A 17918-nucleotide genomic window follows, 5' to 3' on the forward strand; every position below is an offset into this window, starting at 1 on the left:
TATTGAGGTTGGCAAGTGCCGTTTTAATTGTTGAACTTGATGATCTGTCTTTTCCTACCAATTAACGACTGAGCACCTGATGCATATGCAACAACTGTAAAACCAATTAAACTGCAAATTAACTGTAGAGATGAGTTCACGTTGTGAGTGCAAACGCTCGTATTTTTGAATGAGCTTTGGTTCCCAATTCCTAGAGGAGGTAAATCATGATACAGACATGTAATCCTCGCCACAAGAGAGCTTCCTGAACCCTTGGTCATATGAAGTACCGACTAATTTAAATCAATCAAATCTGATCTTTGGCATGTAAAAAATTCAGAGATGTGGCTTATATTTATGTCATGGAATAGTGGATTATTTATTTGTTTTTTACTTTTCATAAAGAACACTAAGGGTAAGCAAATGTTGCTATGCCAAGCATTTCAAGCAACGCAATCCTTTTTTTTTTTTTCATTTTGATTACAGGTTGAATAGTTAGGGCTGTGTATTGGCAATAATCTGGCGATACGATACGTATCATGATACATGGGTTACGATTCGATATATTGCGATACTGTAAGCAAGGCGATATGTTTAGATTTTTTTCAGATCTAATTTTAGGAAAACTGTCATATAAAGACACACCATATGTATACAAATTGAGTTTAAAAAAAGTCACTATGTGAGATGGCTTTGGAGCATTAGTTTACCCTTCTTTAAGACATGCAAGTATGACATGGTCGGTATCAATGGATACCTTAGATTTTACTAGTTACCTCCGCCAAGGCCAAAGGCCTAGGAAGGAGGTTATGTTTTCACCGGCGTTGGTTTGTTGTTTTTTTCGTTGGTTTGTTTGTTTGTTTGTCTGTTTTCAGGATTACTCCAAAAGTCTGCGACAGAGTTGAATGAAATTTTTTGGAGGGGTGGGGTGTGTCAGAATGAACAATCCATCAGATTGACGGTGGCGATCAGGATCATGATCCGGATTCAGAATATTTTTTAAGAATTCCGATCAGCCTGAGCATTAAGACCTCTGGGTATAACACATACGCAGTGTAGCTGATGATGCGTTGATGATGCGTAACCCACCTCTTTCCTTCAGAGAGAGGGCGCAGGGGGGCGGGGGGAGGAGACTGTAGATTCTGTGTTTTTTTCACATTAAACCCTGTGAAATTACAGTTGAGTTTGACCAAAGCACACTTGGTGATTGTTGGAAAGAGTAACGACGGATGGTTTGTAACCCGGCTTCTTTTGGTTTGTTTGTCTGTTTCATCTAAAACTGTCTAATTATAAGTCTTTTTCTTGGCATGTGTAAATAAGTGTTCAATGATGGTGCCAATATTTCAGACAGCAATATTATTTGGTATTATTGTCAATACCTTAGTTTGAGGAATATAAACATGTTTTTTTTATGGAGTAAAACATGCCAAACTTCATCAGTGTTTGTCTTAACCAAAGCAGCCAAACAAGAACTTTGTCTCGATAAAACTCAGCAATGGAAATATTTGATGAAAGAAGAAGAACACTAAGAATTGAGGTTTGACACACAGGCCTACTGGTAGTGTGCCTGTGGTAAACTACACCGTTAGCTAAACTGTGCTAGTCGGATAGGCCTAGCTCAGCTAGCATAAACTCAAATTCAGCTGTCTACTGACTAAGGCTGTGTATTGGCAAGAATCCGGCGATAGGATACGTATCATGATACAGGGGTTACGATTCAATATATTGCAATATATGGCGATACATTGAAATTTTTTTATCTAATTTCAGGAAAATTGTCATATTATAAAGAACATATGTATAAAATCTGGGTAAAAAAGTTTACTGCAATCAGAACAGTGGGATCTGCATTTGCATTTATCGCCGTTCCTGTAACATCCAACATAATAGCACCACTTTAGAGCTTCAACAGTTGATCGATTAATTAGTTGTCAACTATTAAATTTATTGCAAACTATTTTGATAATTGATTAATCGGTTTGAGTAATACATTTTTTAAGAAAAATAAGTAAAAATTCCAGATGCTTAAATGTGATTTTTTTTCTCTATTATTTCTTTATGACAGTAAACTGAATATCTTTGAGTTGTGGACAAAACAAGACATTTGGAGACATCATCTTGGGCTTTGGGAAACACCCTCCGACATTTTTCACTATTTTCTGACATTTGATAGACGTGTCATGTCTTACATAAATGGCAATGACGAGAACAAAATGAAACCTTTCAGCTTACTAAGCTGTGAGCTGAACATCTCGAAGTGTGTTATGAATGTCCAGTGGTGTGAGCCATCTGGGCTGCTAGAAGGAGCCTCTGTTCTCCGATCGCTAAACCAGGTACAGTACTAATCTGCTACGCGGCGTAACCATCTTGTCGAGTTCTTTAACAGCAAACTACATAATAAGGTAAGTAGACTGTAAGTTAGCTGAGTGAACGAGGTTGAGGAAAGGCCAAGCTTGCCCCGGAGGCCGACTCGCCGTGAGCTGAACGCCACTGACCTAGATTAATACCAACCACAGCAGCGCCAGGAGTATTAAACACACCCCGGTTTCCTGTATCCTGCCTTTCTGTCTCGGTGTGAAATGATTCCATCTGTCAGTCTCAGCTGGGCTGTGAGAACACCGCTGAACGCTGCTGCCCACACACACACACACATACAGACGGACACCAAAAAACACAGACGTGTCGGCTGGGAACTGGGGCCAAGGTGGGTGTCTGGCTGCATCCAGCCTCCAGGGAGGGAGGGGGAGCTCTGAAAAACTCTGCCCAGCATGAAAGGCTCGAGGGGAGCGAGACGATGAGAGAGCGACTGTGGTCGTGATGTTACACGGCAGATCATCGTATGAAGCAGTGTTTGTTTACGAAGCTTTATGATTGCAGCTATGAACACTGACTGCGGAGAACATTTTGTGTCAGTGCAACCTAAAAAGACCTCTTTTCAATGACAGCAGGCTTTGTCTCTCTACTCCACCTCTGATGAGTCCCGTGCTTGTAGTCTCTTTTCAACCTCCTTATTAAGTTAGTAGCTTGCTTACAATAATGTTAATTTATCATTGCATATGTGTGTGTGTCTATGTCTGAGTGCAGGTATGTGTGCGTTTGCCTGCTTTTATGTATGCGTGTATCGGGCAGGTTTATTACACTTGCATGCTTCCCTGACCAAGGACAGCAGCTGGTATTCAATAGATACCAAACAGAAGAAACATAGTCAGCCAGCACACCCCTCAGCAACCTGTGAGCAAGATGAAACTGAGAGAAAAAAAGAGACAAGATAAGGGCACAGACGGATTAGGATGCACAACTGATATTCAAGAGGAAAAGGGAAAGAGAGCTCAGCAGTAGACAAAAAAAAAGCAGAGAAGAGAAAGGTCAGGGATGAGGTTTAGCCAAGGGAGAAAAGACACGGACAAGTGGGTGAAAAGTGGAACAAAAAGCTACGTTCTTTGAGTTATTTGAAATATTTCAGTAGTTCAAACTTCCCCTGAGGCTGGAAAGACGGCAAAACATACAACCTCTGTTCAGGTTTATCATCATTTCAGCCTGCAGTGTGCAGCGAAATGAAAAACTTTTCCTCATGACACATTCTAGACAAGATTAAAACAAAAAACAAACCCCATAACAATGTGGAATATTAACAACACCGGCATAAAGTGACTGGTGCATGGAATTCATACGGTATTTCCCTTGGTACATCAATTTTATGACAACAAAAAAAAGATCTTCCAGCAGTGCTGCACTGACTGAATGTCTGAACGGGATAATAGGACTTCAATCTTTTTTCATATTCACATTTGGCTATGCTGCTTCTTTTAAACAGCGAGTTCAGTATGGCTGTAGGTAAAACACAGACCTCATACATCAGCAAAATCCCTGACAAGGCAATACCAATGAACTGTAGCTCTGTTATCGTACTAATGCACTCCCCTATCTCCTGATGGCACAAAACTTCATTATTGGAAAAATGTTCACCTTAGGTCAAAAGATGTCAGGAGCTATAAATAAAAGGCAGCATGCACTTTTAGTCTGGGAACAAGATCCTGTTCGGTATATATTTATATTAGGTCTGTCAATCGTTTAAAATATTTAATCGTGATTAATCGCATGACTGTCCATGATTAATCGTGATTAATTGCACATTTTTTATCTGTTCAAAATATACCTTAAAGGGAGATTTGTCAAGTATTTTATACTCTTATCAACATGGGAGTGGACAAATATGCTTGCTTTATGCAAATGTATGTATATATTTATTATTGGAAATCAACTAACAACACAAAACAATGACAAATAATGTCCAGAAACAAGGGCTGTGAAAGTTCACACGATAATAACGCAGGCTCAGTTTTAAAGCTAGAGTGAGGATACTGGTATCATATGAAAATAGAAAACCTAAGGAATCCATTGGTAACAACCATGTCATACTAGTTTGTCGCTAAATAACACTCCAAACTTATTGAACATTTTGGCGAGGAAAAACTGGAATGGCCATTTTCAAAGGGGTCCCTTGACCTCTGACCTCAAGATATGTGAATGAAAATGGGTTCTATGGGTATAAAAATATGCTCAAATCACAACATGGCAAATTCAAGCCCAACGGGCAACAACAGCTGTCAGTGTGTCAGTGTGCTGACTCGACTATGACCCCAAACTGCATATGATTATCATAAAGTGGGCATGTCTGTAAAGGGGAGACTCGTGGGTACCCATAGAACCCATTTACATTCACATATCTTGAGGTCAGAGGTCATGGGACAGTTTGGAGCTTTATTTAGCCTCCTTCGCAAGCTAATATGACATGGTTGGTACCCATTGGTACCTTAGGTTTTCTAGTTTCATTTGACACCAGTATCTTCACTCTAGCTTTAGAACTGAGCCCGCTACAACCTGAAAAATCACAAGGTGTGGAAAGAAATTAGTGGCGTTAAAAAGCGTTATTATGGCGTTAACTTTGACAGCCCTAATATTTACTATAGAGAGTTATGTCTCTGCCTGATATGTCAGATATATCACAAAGAATAAAAAGATGTTGAAAAATTGCAGCATACGTGTGTATTATGCCTTGAAATAGCATTTTGCTAAAGCTGTCTGAAAACCCCAGGGACACCTATTTCTAACCTCACACAGGGTCCCGAGGGGGAGTATTCACAGAGGACCGAGTAGGAGGGGCTGAGAGTCAGTCTGCGGCTTCTCTCGGGCTCAGTGAAACATTAACCCACAGTAAATCCTTTTTGTTCAGGATCAGGAATCAAACATCTCCATACGGGGTGAAAATCAAACATGTCTTTGCGCGAACAAGCTGACAAGTTGAAAAGCCAACCATCCCACAGAGCTCCTCTCAGCAGCCAAGAATCAAAGTATTAGCCTCGGGCTCGCCAAACATTGGTAATATCCATATTCATAATGGAGATAGCTGAGGCGATAAGACTCCATCGCTCAGCTCCGCCGCTCGCTTTGTCAACAACACTTCCATAACTGCTTGCAACGAGTAGATAATATGCCACTTTTCACCACAGATGAGTGATGAGAAGCAGGATGACAGCTCATCCTGTTTATCTCTCTGTACAGCAACAAGTAGATAACTGCTTTTGTGTGACATTGTGTAAGCATGCGAGAGTGTGTATGATGCTCTGTAGCAGCAGCCATGTCCACTGCTCATTTAAATCAATGGGAAGTCCAGCCTCTCACTTAACAGTGTGGTTTAGGAGTCAAATGGTTGCATGGATATCTGCCAGATTTCCCAGTTTGGACTCCTGCCAGTATTTATGCAAGCAAAGAGGCTGTTAGATGCATGAAAGCCTGGTGTATGGAGACAGTTTTAACCTGGACTGCAAGGATAAACTTATGGCACTAAAAAAATAACAGTTGGGTTATTCTATTGGCCTAAGGGCCCAGTTACACCAGCATTAAAAACATCATGGAAAAATCAATTCACTCAAATAAAATCGCCGCTATCAGTGGATTTGCTTGGGGGGACAGTAGTAGATCCACAGAAATATTTCATTTCATGTTCAACTTCTGTAAACTTTGACACCCAAATTCACAATAGCTGACTTTTGAGCGAAAAGCGAGCTGGGAAGACCGTAATGGAGGAAGAAGCTGTCATAGCTTATTAGCTGTGTTGCATCATCCACTTTCATTCAACCTCCTCTGTTGGAGTTACCTCGCCAGATACAGCAGTTTACAAACTGGCTCCACCAGTTGTCACCTCATCACCAAACTTGTACAACCAAATATTTCACGATGACACACGGATGGATTTTGCATCATGGTCTAGGATTCATATCATGCAATGGTGAAATAAGAATTAGAAATCAACCAGGAACTTTGACGCATCTAGAAATGCACTGATCAAACGGCAGCCAATTGAAACCGGACCATTTTCAGCTGATCGCCCATGACTGGCGACCGGTCTGTCAGTCTCATACTTCAGATTTTTTGCAAGTCACACACACGTGTGCCGCCGCTGCATGATGGTTATATGTCGGCACACAACGGCACAGTCAGTAACGTTACAGCCACACACACACACAACATGTCGTCGGCGTGGAAGTTCTTCAACGTGAGTGAAGAAGACATAAAGCTGAAATTTGTCACAATTCCAAGTCCAAAATAAGCCGTGGAGGAACAACCTTAAAAACATTTGGAACAACTAACTTAATCAGACACTTATTATATTATAATTCATTCCCATGATGCTGCTCAGAGTAATCACAGTGACTATCTTGTCTGCCAACAGCACGGAGCTTAACAGCTAACGTCAACGGAGTTAGCGTTGACTTGCATTATGATACTCTGCTCAGTAAAAATGAGTGCTGGGTGAAGGTTAATTATAACAACATCAGGATGTGTTCAAATGCAACCATGTGAAATTTAGTTTTTGGCTAGAATCTTGAATAATTCCAGTTGTTTGAAGGAGATGTGTTCACAGCAATATAAAATAGATGTTAGAGAGAGAAATATGACCTGTTTAACTTCCTAACACTAGCCCTCAGCAGCTTATAATACATAATTAAAATCACCCAAATCAGGATTTTTTTAATCAAAGCAAATATTTAAATCAAAATACAATCATTCATTTCCTAATCATTTGAATTGTGTGCATTGCATTGTGCATGCATTGTGTTTGCATAGTGTGTTTCTATGCAAATAATCACTATAGATGACAATAACAAAGTGAGAGGATAACATTTAGAATTTGACCGTTTATACTGACTTTGGGACGGTTGAAATTATTTTTCGAGATGGTTCCGGGACGGAGGTGAGAAATGGAGCCTTTCTGTCTATTAAAGTTCTTCTGAAATCGGCAGGTCAGACTTTAAAAAAAAAAAAAAACGGATATTAGAATCGGCCAAGACAATTGCAATCGGTACATCTTTATACACGTCGTCCCACCTACCTAAACCCCTGTTTCCTGTGGCTTTCAACTAACAAATCAAACAATGACTATCAATTAATAGGTAGTTCACACTACATGACACAAGCAAAGAGGCTCGCCGACGTCTCACAGACAAATTCCAGATATCCAGCACGCTAAATATCTGGACCTGTTGCGGACTCCGGCCACGAGCTGCAGCCAATGAGAGCGCAAGACACGGGTCGAGGGTAAACCTGGAGGAGGAGGGGTCGCCTGTACCGATAGGAACTTACTGCATGTGTTGCATTTGCAACACGGAGCACAGTTATTGAGGAATAAATAGTAAAAAAAGAGTGTGGAAACTAGTGGAAACAGGCAATTTTGTGAAAACATGTGCCGACGACAACATCAGCCATGTGTCTCGCGTATGGTATCACGTCATTTACTATGTATTTCTCGCGTGTTTCCTGACAAAATGTACCGTAGTTTTGAGACCTCATCAGGGATTCCTCCCGGTGAAAGATCTTGTAGTGTGTGACCCCGTCGCCAGGCAGTCATGTAGTGTGGAAACCACAACAAGTTTAAGACTCCCGATTACAAGACAGCAAGTTTTGTAGTGTGAACAGTACTACGATCAGAACTGGATAACAGGCTCAAATTCAAATACAAATGTTTATCTAATGACATCATCAATTGTCCTGTGTCCATACAATGTAAAAGCTACAGAGCAAGCAGGACTATGAGACCAAACACTCCACAAGCAGGTCAAAGTCCAAGGAGATCCGCGGAACTGTGCAACTTGTGGCTCGCTGCTGCTAACAAAACAGCTCATAATAAAGCCAAGGACTCGACGCCTCACTACAGGGCTGCGCAGCCAGAGCCCCAGGGGCCATGTCTAACACTAGCACTCCAACTCTGCCACACGGCATCAGCAAGCTTGTAAAACAAGCTGTTAAACTTTATCTGCATCATAACCGTTGCGATAATACACCACAGATGCCAGAATTTCAAAAAACAGATTTCCCCGAGGGTTTTTTTCTTCTGAACACAAGTCTATTCTTTGTGCCTCCGTGTTGAGATAATCTCCACGCTGCCGTAAAAAGGAAAGTGATAATTTATTTAAAAAAAACTTCAGACTCCACATAATCAGTTAATAAAATGAGCTGATGCACCTTCCAGAGCTATTAGAAGTAGCACTCAGACAGTGCGCCTGCATACTCAAAGTGTACATACTGCACTACTCCAGATTGAAACATCCTATTAGCCTGCACATTCACAGAGCCATTAGCATTTAAATATGCAGGAGCTGTGCTCCTTTCAAAATGCCATTTTTACTCTGCTGCAAGGAGAGTTCTCCAGTTGTCATAAACAACTTTTTCTTTTTTTTTGCATTCAAGGACCTTTTCAAATGTCAGGGCCAATCAAACACAACACGACAGGTCTCTGGGTGGAAAGAAAAAAATACAGCTCAGAGGGCAGAGAAGAAAAGCGGACTTATCATGCATATTCATGCGGTTGGAAGGTTCAATGACTGCTGTCTCTGAGTGGTGTGAGGAGTGGCAAAACAGTTTGTGTGGTAAGAGAGAGAGCTGAAAAAAAAGTAAGCTTTTTAACTCTTTTTTTCTCCTCCTCACCATGTCCAAATGTCAATGTCAAAGACGCACAATGGGCAGAGCTGTGTGTGCCCACAAGTGACTCCCGAAACCCCCCCCCCCCCCCTCCCCCCCTCCTTTCTCCCCCGTCAGCAAATTTGGGCAGAAAAGTTTTCTCCGTGAAGTGGTGCTCAGCAGAATGGCAAACAAACAGAGCCATCTCTCCGCTGGCCGGGGCCCACTTCAGCATTTTAGACATCTCTTTCAGTTTACAGCTTGCCTCACATCAGCAGGATGGATCCTCCTGACACAAGTCTATGTCAGCTGGACTGCAATAGGGGCTCTGCTGAGACACAATGGACCCCTTCCTCCTCCTCCTCCTCCTCTTCCTCCTCCTCTGCCCACCTCCCTCCTGAGACGCTGAGGCAGGAGTGAGCGAGTAGGAAGGAAGGAAGGAAAAAAAAAAAAGAGGAACTAAAACACAATATGTCTGTATTTTCACTATGTGTGTGTGTGTGTGTATATATGTGTGTGTAATCCTCTTCAGGAAACTTCACTAGCTCGGACAGAGAGAGAGAGAGAGAGAGAGAGAGAGAGAGAGAGAGAGAGAGTTGCACGCCCCACTGGTATCTTCCCCTCTATCTGTTTCTGTCTTTCACTTCCTGCCTCTCTTCATCTCCCCTCTCTGGCTCCAGCAAGGCACAGTCATCCAGGAGGACATTATTAGCTGTCAGCATTAACAACCAGCGTAGCAGCAACAGCAGCAGCAGCGGCAGCAGAGTCGGTTTCGTAACAATGCTCACAGAAAGCCTCTTCTCTGCCCCAGCGAGAGGAGCAGGCAGTCAGGACAGCCTGCTGCGTGCAGATGGTGCTTTGTCTCTGCTAGTTCCTGCAAAAGTGACACAAACCGCGTACATGCACACACATAGTTGGAAGACGGTGCCACTATTCATTCCTAATCCTCTGTGGTTTGCATGAAAGTTAATGGCAGGTGTTTAAAAACTCTGGCTATGCCAAGAGAAGGAAAGGGGAGGTGAGTGGGAGAAGAACTCTTTTTTTTTTTTTTCCTGCTGGCAAATGCACACACGCTTTCCCATGTTGGAAAGACAGTGTATTACATCCCTATTAAGATCTGCAAACTACGCCCCTTCATCCATCCTCATCCCCCCCCCCCTTTCCTCGCTCCCATCCATCTCTGGCATAATGTCCATGCATGCGGTTGAGAGCAATTAGGACTTCTTTGGAGGAAAATAGCCAGTCATTAAGGAGGAGCAGGGACTACACAGCGTGATGGTTTACGCCAGGTGGGAGGCTATTAGACGGCCAAGTGGTGTGAGCAAACTCCCATGGTCATAAATACAGGGAACAGTAAACATCCTCCACTGCCGCCCAGCGCTTTTCTCCGATAATATAATGAGTTAATAATTTAGAGAAATGCTCATTTATGCATCCACAACATACTGTACACACACTCACTATACTGTAGGCTACAGTCATTTAAAAGAGGGGCCTTTTTCCACAGCAGACCTTTTAGAACAGGTGTTACTAGGGCTGTCGCAATATTGCAATTCCGTGCTACTGACAAGCCAACCGCAGGGGATGGCAAGCATCCGCCACAACTGATATGTTCACGTTTTTTCTTTTTTGAATTCTTTGCAATGGGAGCGCCGCATCTTTATAAAAAGGGCAGCAGCGTGACGAGGTAAAACGGCAGCAGCGTGACGAGGTAAAACACTGCGCTTGGCACTGTCAATTTTCACCCAGCCGTCCAATCACACTGGAGGAGGGGCGGGAAAAATACCACAAAGACCAACCGTCACATCCTACATGTAGGCTTCACTAGGCTTGCCGCGTTAGTCTGTGTTACTGGTGTTACACGGAGGTCGTGCATACACCGATTACATTACTTGCCCACCGCCCCCACCATCGTTTTTTTATAGAAATAAAACCCATTTAGTTAATTTGGGCGTATCAGCGGCGTGTTATCGATACATAGTCGGACGACGGACGCTACAATCTGAAAGTGAAAGTGTCTCAGCACAGAGTAGCAGGAGTCAGATTTCACAAACACGGGACGAGAGAGAGTTGAGAGACAAGACAATGGCGGGGGATTTGGTGTCAAAGCAAAAAGCAAAATCGCCTATTTAGCAATTTAAACCCAACGCTATAAGGGGACCATAACATTAATGAGGTAATCGTCGTGCGGAGGACTGAGGGGTCACAGCCGGTGTGCGCGGAACCAGCAGCTCCAGCTGGAAATGGTGCAAATTATACAGTTAGTCAACATCTGTTTTATCTAATAAGATACAATTTTCACTCAGTTTTCATTCACATATCTTGAGGTCAGAGGTCAAGGGACCCCTTTGAAAATGACCATGCTAGTTTTTCCTTGCCAAAATTTAGCGTAATTTTGGAGCGTTATTTAGCATTCTTTCCAACAAGCTAACATGAAACGGTTGCTATCAATTGATTCTTTAGGTTTTTGTAGTTTCATTGGGCGATATGGAGAAAATAAAAAAATCACGACATTTTTGACCAAATAGCTCTATATCGATATTGCAACGATATTGTAGACGATTGATGCTTTCATAAAATGTTTAGACAAAGAGATTTTTGATAAATAATCATCAGTAATGTGGATATAATGACTAAGTGGGTAAAGACAAATAATAGAACAGTCTGGTAAGTTCAGAAAATTACATCACTTTACTGTAATGCAGCCTTTTAAAGCCAGGAAAAGACAACACTTATGCCATATCATATTACGATATACAAAATCTAAGACAATATCTCGTCTTATATCACGATATCCATATATGATATTGATGTAAAGTATTGCCCAGCCCTATAATTGATTAATCGAAACATACTGGATCAATTATGAAAAGATATATATTATTAGCGTCCTTTAATGACACGTCAATCCGAATTTTAACTCAAAGAGAAAAATCTTCAAAGCTCTTAAAGAATTAGGATTAAAGCTTGATCTTAAATTTGACACCAGCTGCAACACTATATTTACAAGACTCGCAGCCATTTGAATGCTTACATGTAAACACGATGTCCAGGGAAATGATGCAGCAGTGATCAGACACAATAATGAAAATCTAATACAAGCAAGAGTGCAACCTATTCAGTTTATCACTTTGAATTTAACATTTAAGATTTGGCAACGACGTGTGGATAATATGATTCTGCAGTTTCATGTTTGACTGTCTCAATTAAATCAATTTCAAATACAAGCAGTGGACTATAATTTGCCTGTTTTTCTGGCCAGCAAAACTGAATTATTTTTGGCTTATAAACACGCCGGTAGGATGCCAATGTGGCAGAGACAAGCTACAGAGAGATGCTGCGAGAACATGAAAAAAGACTTTGACTGCACTTAAGAGCAAACCGCCGAGGATGTATCCATTTCCTCATGCTGTATATATCACATCAGTGGCAGACAAGAGTGAGCATGCACCTACAGTAGTATATATCTTTTAAGCACACTGGGCAAACCGGTCTTATCAGTGAAGAGAATCAGACACCTGCTGCTGTGTGTTGTGGTCCACATCCACTCTCCCAAAACTATCCTTCACAACCACAAACAAAAAACGAAAGACTCGGAAGCGACGAAGACGCAACAGAGCGAGTTATAACAAGCCAGAAACAGGTGCTGGAAATTTGCACCAATTACATAAACTTCTTTGAGACAAAACTATTACGAGCCAGCATGAGACGCAGCACAACAGTTGCTCAAAGAATAACTGAAGTACAACTGTTCCCTCTTTGTAAATGCATCTGAAGCACACAGTTCCCAATTTGCAAAGTGCACTACTTCTTCACAGAGCAATCCTTGTTTTCATCATCAAAGCCTTAATACTATTTGAGAAGTGTGTCTCAAAGATCTGTGTGACAGAAACACAGCAGGACTTTTTTGAAACAAAGGATGTTTCACGTTCAAATATTCTATCATGAAATAGCTGAACGTCTGTAACAAAACTCTCAAAGAAAGAAACAACAACTAAGGATTACTTAAAGCAGCAGCGGGTAGAATTGGAGCAAATATGATTAAAAAAAGTTATTTTTATAAAACGGTCACTGTATCCTGACAGTAGTGCATGAGACAGGTAATCTGAAAAAAGAATCATGTGCCTCTGTGTCCTCCGGTGCTCCTAATCTGCCAGATTTCACAGACCGGAGGAAAACAACCAATCAGAGCCGAGCTGGAGCCTTGCTGTCTCTGAGCAGCTGTCAATCACTCGCGAACTCCGATCAAACGGTCAAACTAGGCAGTGCTTATCAAATATGAATCAATATTCTGTTTCTGTAATGCCTATTTCTCGCCTCAAATGTTTTCAGAATCACCTTGTAGTGTACTGTTTAGCTGTAAAATGGGAAAGTTTGTGACCCGGCAGCAATGTTGAGATCAGTTGAGGAAATACCAAGCACCGCCTACCAGCCGGAGCAAACTTTCTAATTTTACAGCTAAACGGTACACTACAAGATGTTTCTGAAAATATTTGAGGTGAGAAATAAGCATTATAGCAACAGAATATTAATTGATCAGCGTGGCCTAGTTGGACCGTTTGATCGGAGTTTGCGAGTGATTGACAGCTGCCTCCGTTGAATGAACAGCCAATAGGAACGCTCTCTCTTTCTGAAATAACCTGAGATTCGCCAAAGTCTCCCGTCACAGGCTAGATTTTTTAAAGCCTGAAAACAGAGCCATGAGGAGGTGCAGAAGTGTAGTTTTCTCACAGAACACTTGCAATATGCCGAAAGGTTATTATGACATTTTTTGCCTGATGATGCCAAAAACATTCTGCCTACTGCAGCTTTAATACTATTTGAGAATTGTGTCTAAAGATCTGCGTGGCAGAAATACAAAGGGAATTTTTGGAACAAAGATGTTTTACATTCAAATATTCTATCATGAAACTGGAAAAAAAAAGCTAAACTGGCTTATAGCTGAACACCTGTAACAAAACTCTCAAATAAAGAAACAACTAAGAATTACTTAAGGAAAGATTAATCACAGCCATGTCGAAACCGGTAGTAAATCCCAAATCCTCCTCGCTCTGTGGTTTGCGTAAAGCAGTATGTCTGAGTGACATCAGCCTGTACATTTGCGGCCTCCCTTGCAGATGGCACAGTGTAATTTCACACCCATTACCTCCTCTCCACAATGCATAGCACAATCACATGACAGTAAAATCCTCTCAAACCAGCTCCTATGGGAACTTTTAGAAGCCGTTAGTGGCTCGGCCATTATGGGAATTCTCCGAAGAGTTCACAAGAGCTATTTCTGCAGCGTCCAAATTACTGTGTTAAATGGAGTATTAGGCTCTGAGAATATGATTAACCAATTGTAATTGCTTTGCTTCTGCGACTTCAAAAAAACAGGCAGCCAATGCACGATTCAGATTTCTCTGTTCCTCTTCGTGTCGACAGAAAAAGAAGAAGGCCGCGATGCAACAAAGTCTCACAGAATAAACATAACAGTGTCCAAAGAAAAAAAACACATGCCAAACGAGCGAAAGTGTGAGACAGCACCTGTGCTTTCAAAAGCACATCATCTCTTCCTGCATCGGTGCACGCTCGCTCCCTATAGCTCGGCCTCTCCGTGTTAGAATACAGCAGAAGACACACAAATGAGGCCCTACACAAGCATGTTGTACAGCAGATCAGCCGTGTACAACGAGTGTTCTCTACAAGCACAAATCATGTTCGTAATCACAGCACACCGACTCCACCGGTCACCGGGGAATATCTATTGAGGCAAATGAGACTCCTGATTTCCAATACAAACACACACGTCAACACCGATAGCTGCCGTCAAGCCGTATGCATGATATCATAAATATTAAAGCGTCGGTTTTGCATTTTCTTGGCATTTTTTCCTTCCTCGGTACGGGATAAATCAAAAAAGGCCCTGATAGGAGCTGCCATGTACATTGCGATGCTCGCACTGTGATGCCTTGGGAGGCCTCAGCTTTCATATCTGAAGACAGGCAGGCCCCACAAAGACGTGAGAGGAAGTTCAACCCCCAGCGGAGTTGAAGGCGGCGGATGAGGGGGAAGGATAGGGAGAGGCGAAAGGGGAGGGTTTTGTTGCAGCAGGTGGGAAAATCTCAGTAACTTATCAGTAGTGGATCTGTTGCATCATCAGCAAACTGATGTATTTTTAAGGTAAATACACTAATAAACATTCAAATGCAAACTGGAAAGGGTGCGGGCCACGGCCTGCATATCATTAACAAAAGGGCCTTTTGGCTCCACTCTTAAGTTCCCCATGCCTGTTGTGACAATGCCCACAGGGGGAGAGCAGATGTCCGTTGCCAGCAGCACATCTGCATACAGCCTCAATCCCCACCCCTTCACTGGCCAGACAATGGAGCCGCCCTCCTCCTCCTCCTCCTCCTCCTCGTCTTCCTCCTCCTCCTCCTCCTCCACCACCACTTGAATCTTTCTTCCACTGGAGCCTCCAAATGCAGTAAAAAATGAAAAGAAAAAAAAAGGAGGAGTTGAGAATCAATGCACACTTTGGAGGATTATCCTGCTGTTTCTATACAGGTGCCCATATGGATGCCTGATTGGCTCACTGATCATAAGCATTAATTAGTAGCACACACATGATAAAGTGAAGTTCAAACATGGATTTGTTGGCTTACAAGTGCACATACTAGCAGGGAAATGCTACACACTCTGTACCAAAACTTTTTAATCAAACTCTTTAAAATGCATTTCTGAAAAAAAAGGATCCTATCAATATTCACAACTCTTAATTGGATCTTTTAATGTGTCCACCATTAAGCTCTGTGTAGCTGCCCAGCTCATTATAGGAACTTAATAAAGCCTTTATTCCCACATCACTATGAAGTGGATCGACTATAATGTCTACTCCCACCTCTCTCTCTCTCTCTCTCTCTCTCTCTCTCTCTTGTCCCTCCTCGCTGCTGATGGCGCAGGGACACATGGGGGCAGCGACGAGAGTATAGCTCGCTTTACAAACTACACACCACACCGAACATATTCCTTTTTGCAAATAATCTTGAATCCTACCTCGACTGGATGTTTACTGAGAGTTCAAGCGTCGGCTTTGGGGGCTCCAGGAATAGCATCGCACGCTACGCATTTCAAAAATGCTGCTTGTTATATCTCGGGTTTTAGATCATGATCCACCTTTTTAGATGACACACAAAAAAACTTATAATCCTGAACGCAACGGGACGATCTCCGGAGCTGCTTTTTACGCGTCGGCTCTGTGCGCGCCTGCTTCTCCTGCTGTTTACTTCTACGCTTCATAAACACTCCTATTCTTTTCCTCCTGCCAGAATTGAGAGGTGTGTATCAGTTTGCTTTTCCTTTTTTTTTTTTCTCTCTCTCTCTCGCTTTTTTTGAGTGAGGCGGAGCCTTTAGCCCGCTTCTCCCTCGCACACACACACATGCGCGAGGACCCAAGCGCGCACACACACAGCACACACGAGACACACTACTTGAAGTTGATGGGGATGGGGATGAGGATGGGGATTTGAAGTCTTGGTCAATCTTGTTGTTTTTTTGTTTTTCAAAATATTGTTTTAGCATACAGAGGTCGACTCTCAAGTCCCCCCAACACAGCCATACCTCTTTCATAAAATATTGACCACACACCAAAAAAGAAAGTCTGCATTTCTAGTATTTTTCATATCTTATGACTATAACTTTGCATGTAAATTGGATTTCCCTGAAGGTCTAAATACTGTTGCAAAGTCTCTTCCACAGTGCCTGAAAAAAGAAATTTGGTTGACTAAAGCCAACGTTCATTCAACCATTTATCGCTTTAATTATTGTTCTAAAGGTAGTCAGATTTAATTAGATTGAGTCTACAAATACTGAAATCAGTCTGTAAAATAACCAGGATGTGTAACTTTGGATGTTATCTTAATACATTATCCTATACTCACATACATGTGGCCTATACACTGAATGTTATTGGTTCCTATATAACCAGAGAGGTATAGGCCTATAGCTATACTGAGGTCATGTATTTTTTTATTATTTTCTTTATTGTTATTTTTTGCAGTTTCAAGATTCAAGATGTTTATTGTCACACCGTTTATACAAGTACAATAAGAAAATTAAGAAAACAGTAAGTTAAGTAGCAAAAAAATGTAATTAAAATTAAAATAATACTGTATTTACAAATAATATACAGTATAATAATAAAGGAAGTACTTGGTATATGGCAACTATAGAAGCAAAAAAAAAATATATATATATATATATATATGGGAGCAGTAGAGGTTGCATACTATAAGGACCAGCTATTTGTGTAGACTTCAAAATAACTTCTAAATTACTAAATTGAGGTGCACCATTAAAACTTGAAGCACCGTCTTTAGTTAAAGGGGAACACTAACTAAATGAAGAATTCCAATTAGGGCTGTCAATCGATTAAAAAATGTAATCGTGATTAATCACATGATTGTCCATGATTAAATCGCAATTAATTGCAAATGAATCATACTTTTTTTTTTATCTGTTCAAAATGTACCTTAAAGGGAGATTTGCCAAGTATTTAAAACTCTTTTCAACATTAGCGTGTGCAAATATGCTTGCTTTATGCAAATATATATTCCGACTGCCATTGGTTTCCTAAACAATGCCCTGTAATGTTGTATGTTGTAAGCTTTTGTATTTATTGCCTTTAATAGGCTATTTATTGTGTTTATTGTATTTGTTTGATGACTGTGTGGTACTGCTGACTGTACAACAAATTGCCCCTAGGGGATAATAAAGTTTTCCTTGAGATGTATATATGTATTATTGGAAATCAATAAACAACACAAAACAATGATAAATATTGTCCAGAAACCCTCACAGGTACTGCGTTTAGCATAAAAAAATGTGCTCAGATCATAGCACGGCAAACTCAAGCCCAACAGGCAACAACAGCTGTCAGTGTGTCAGTGTGCTGACTCTAATAATCAGCATTTCTTATAATTATCGATCTCTCTGAAAAAAAT

The 17918-nt window shown here is 41.3% G+C and overlaps 1 protein-coding gene across 1 annotated transcript in view; it reads right to left on the reverse strand.

Moving 5' to 3' along the window:
• LOC119495756 (C-terminal-binding protein 2-like) overlaps window positions 1–16279 on the reverse strand; it is a 91679-nt gene extending 75400 nt beyond the window's left edge. Inside the window, 1 exon segment of the mRNA XM_037782516.1 lies at window positions 15973–16279. The gene's annotated coding sequence lies outside the window, so the exon portion shown is untranslated.
• Window positions 16280–17918: the final 1639 nt, after the last annotated feature.

The sequence above is a fragment of the Sebastes umbrosus genome, chromosome 10, assembly GCF_015220745.1.
Source record: "Sebastes umbrosus isolate fSebUmb1 chromosome 10, fSebUmb1.pri, whole genome shotgun sequence".
NCBI lineage: Eukaryota > Metazoa > Chordata > Actinopteri > Perciformes > Sebastidae > Sebastes > Sebastes umbrosus.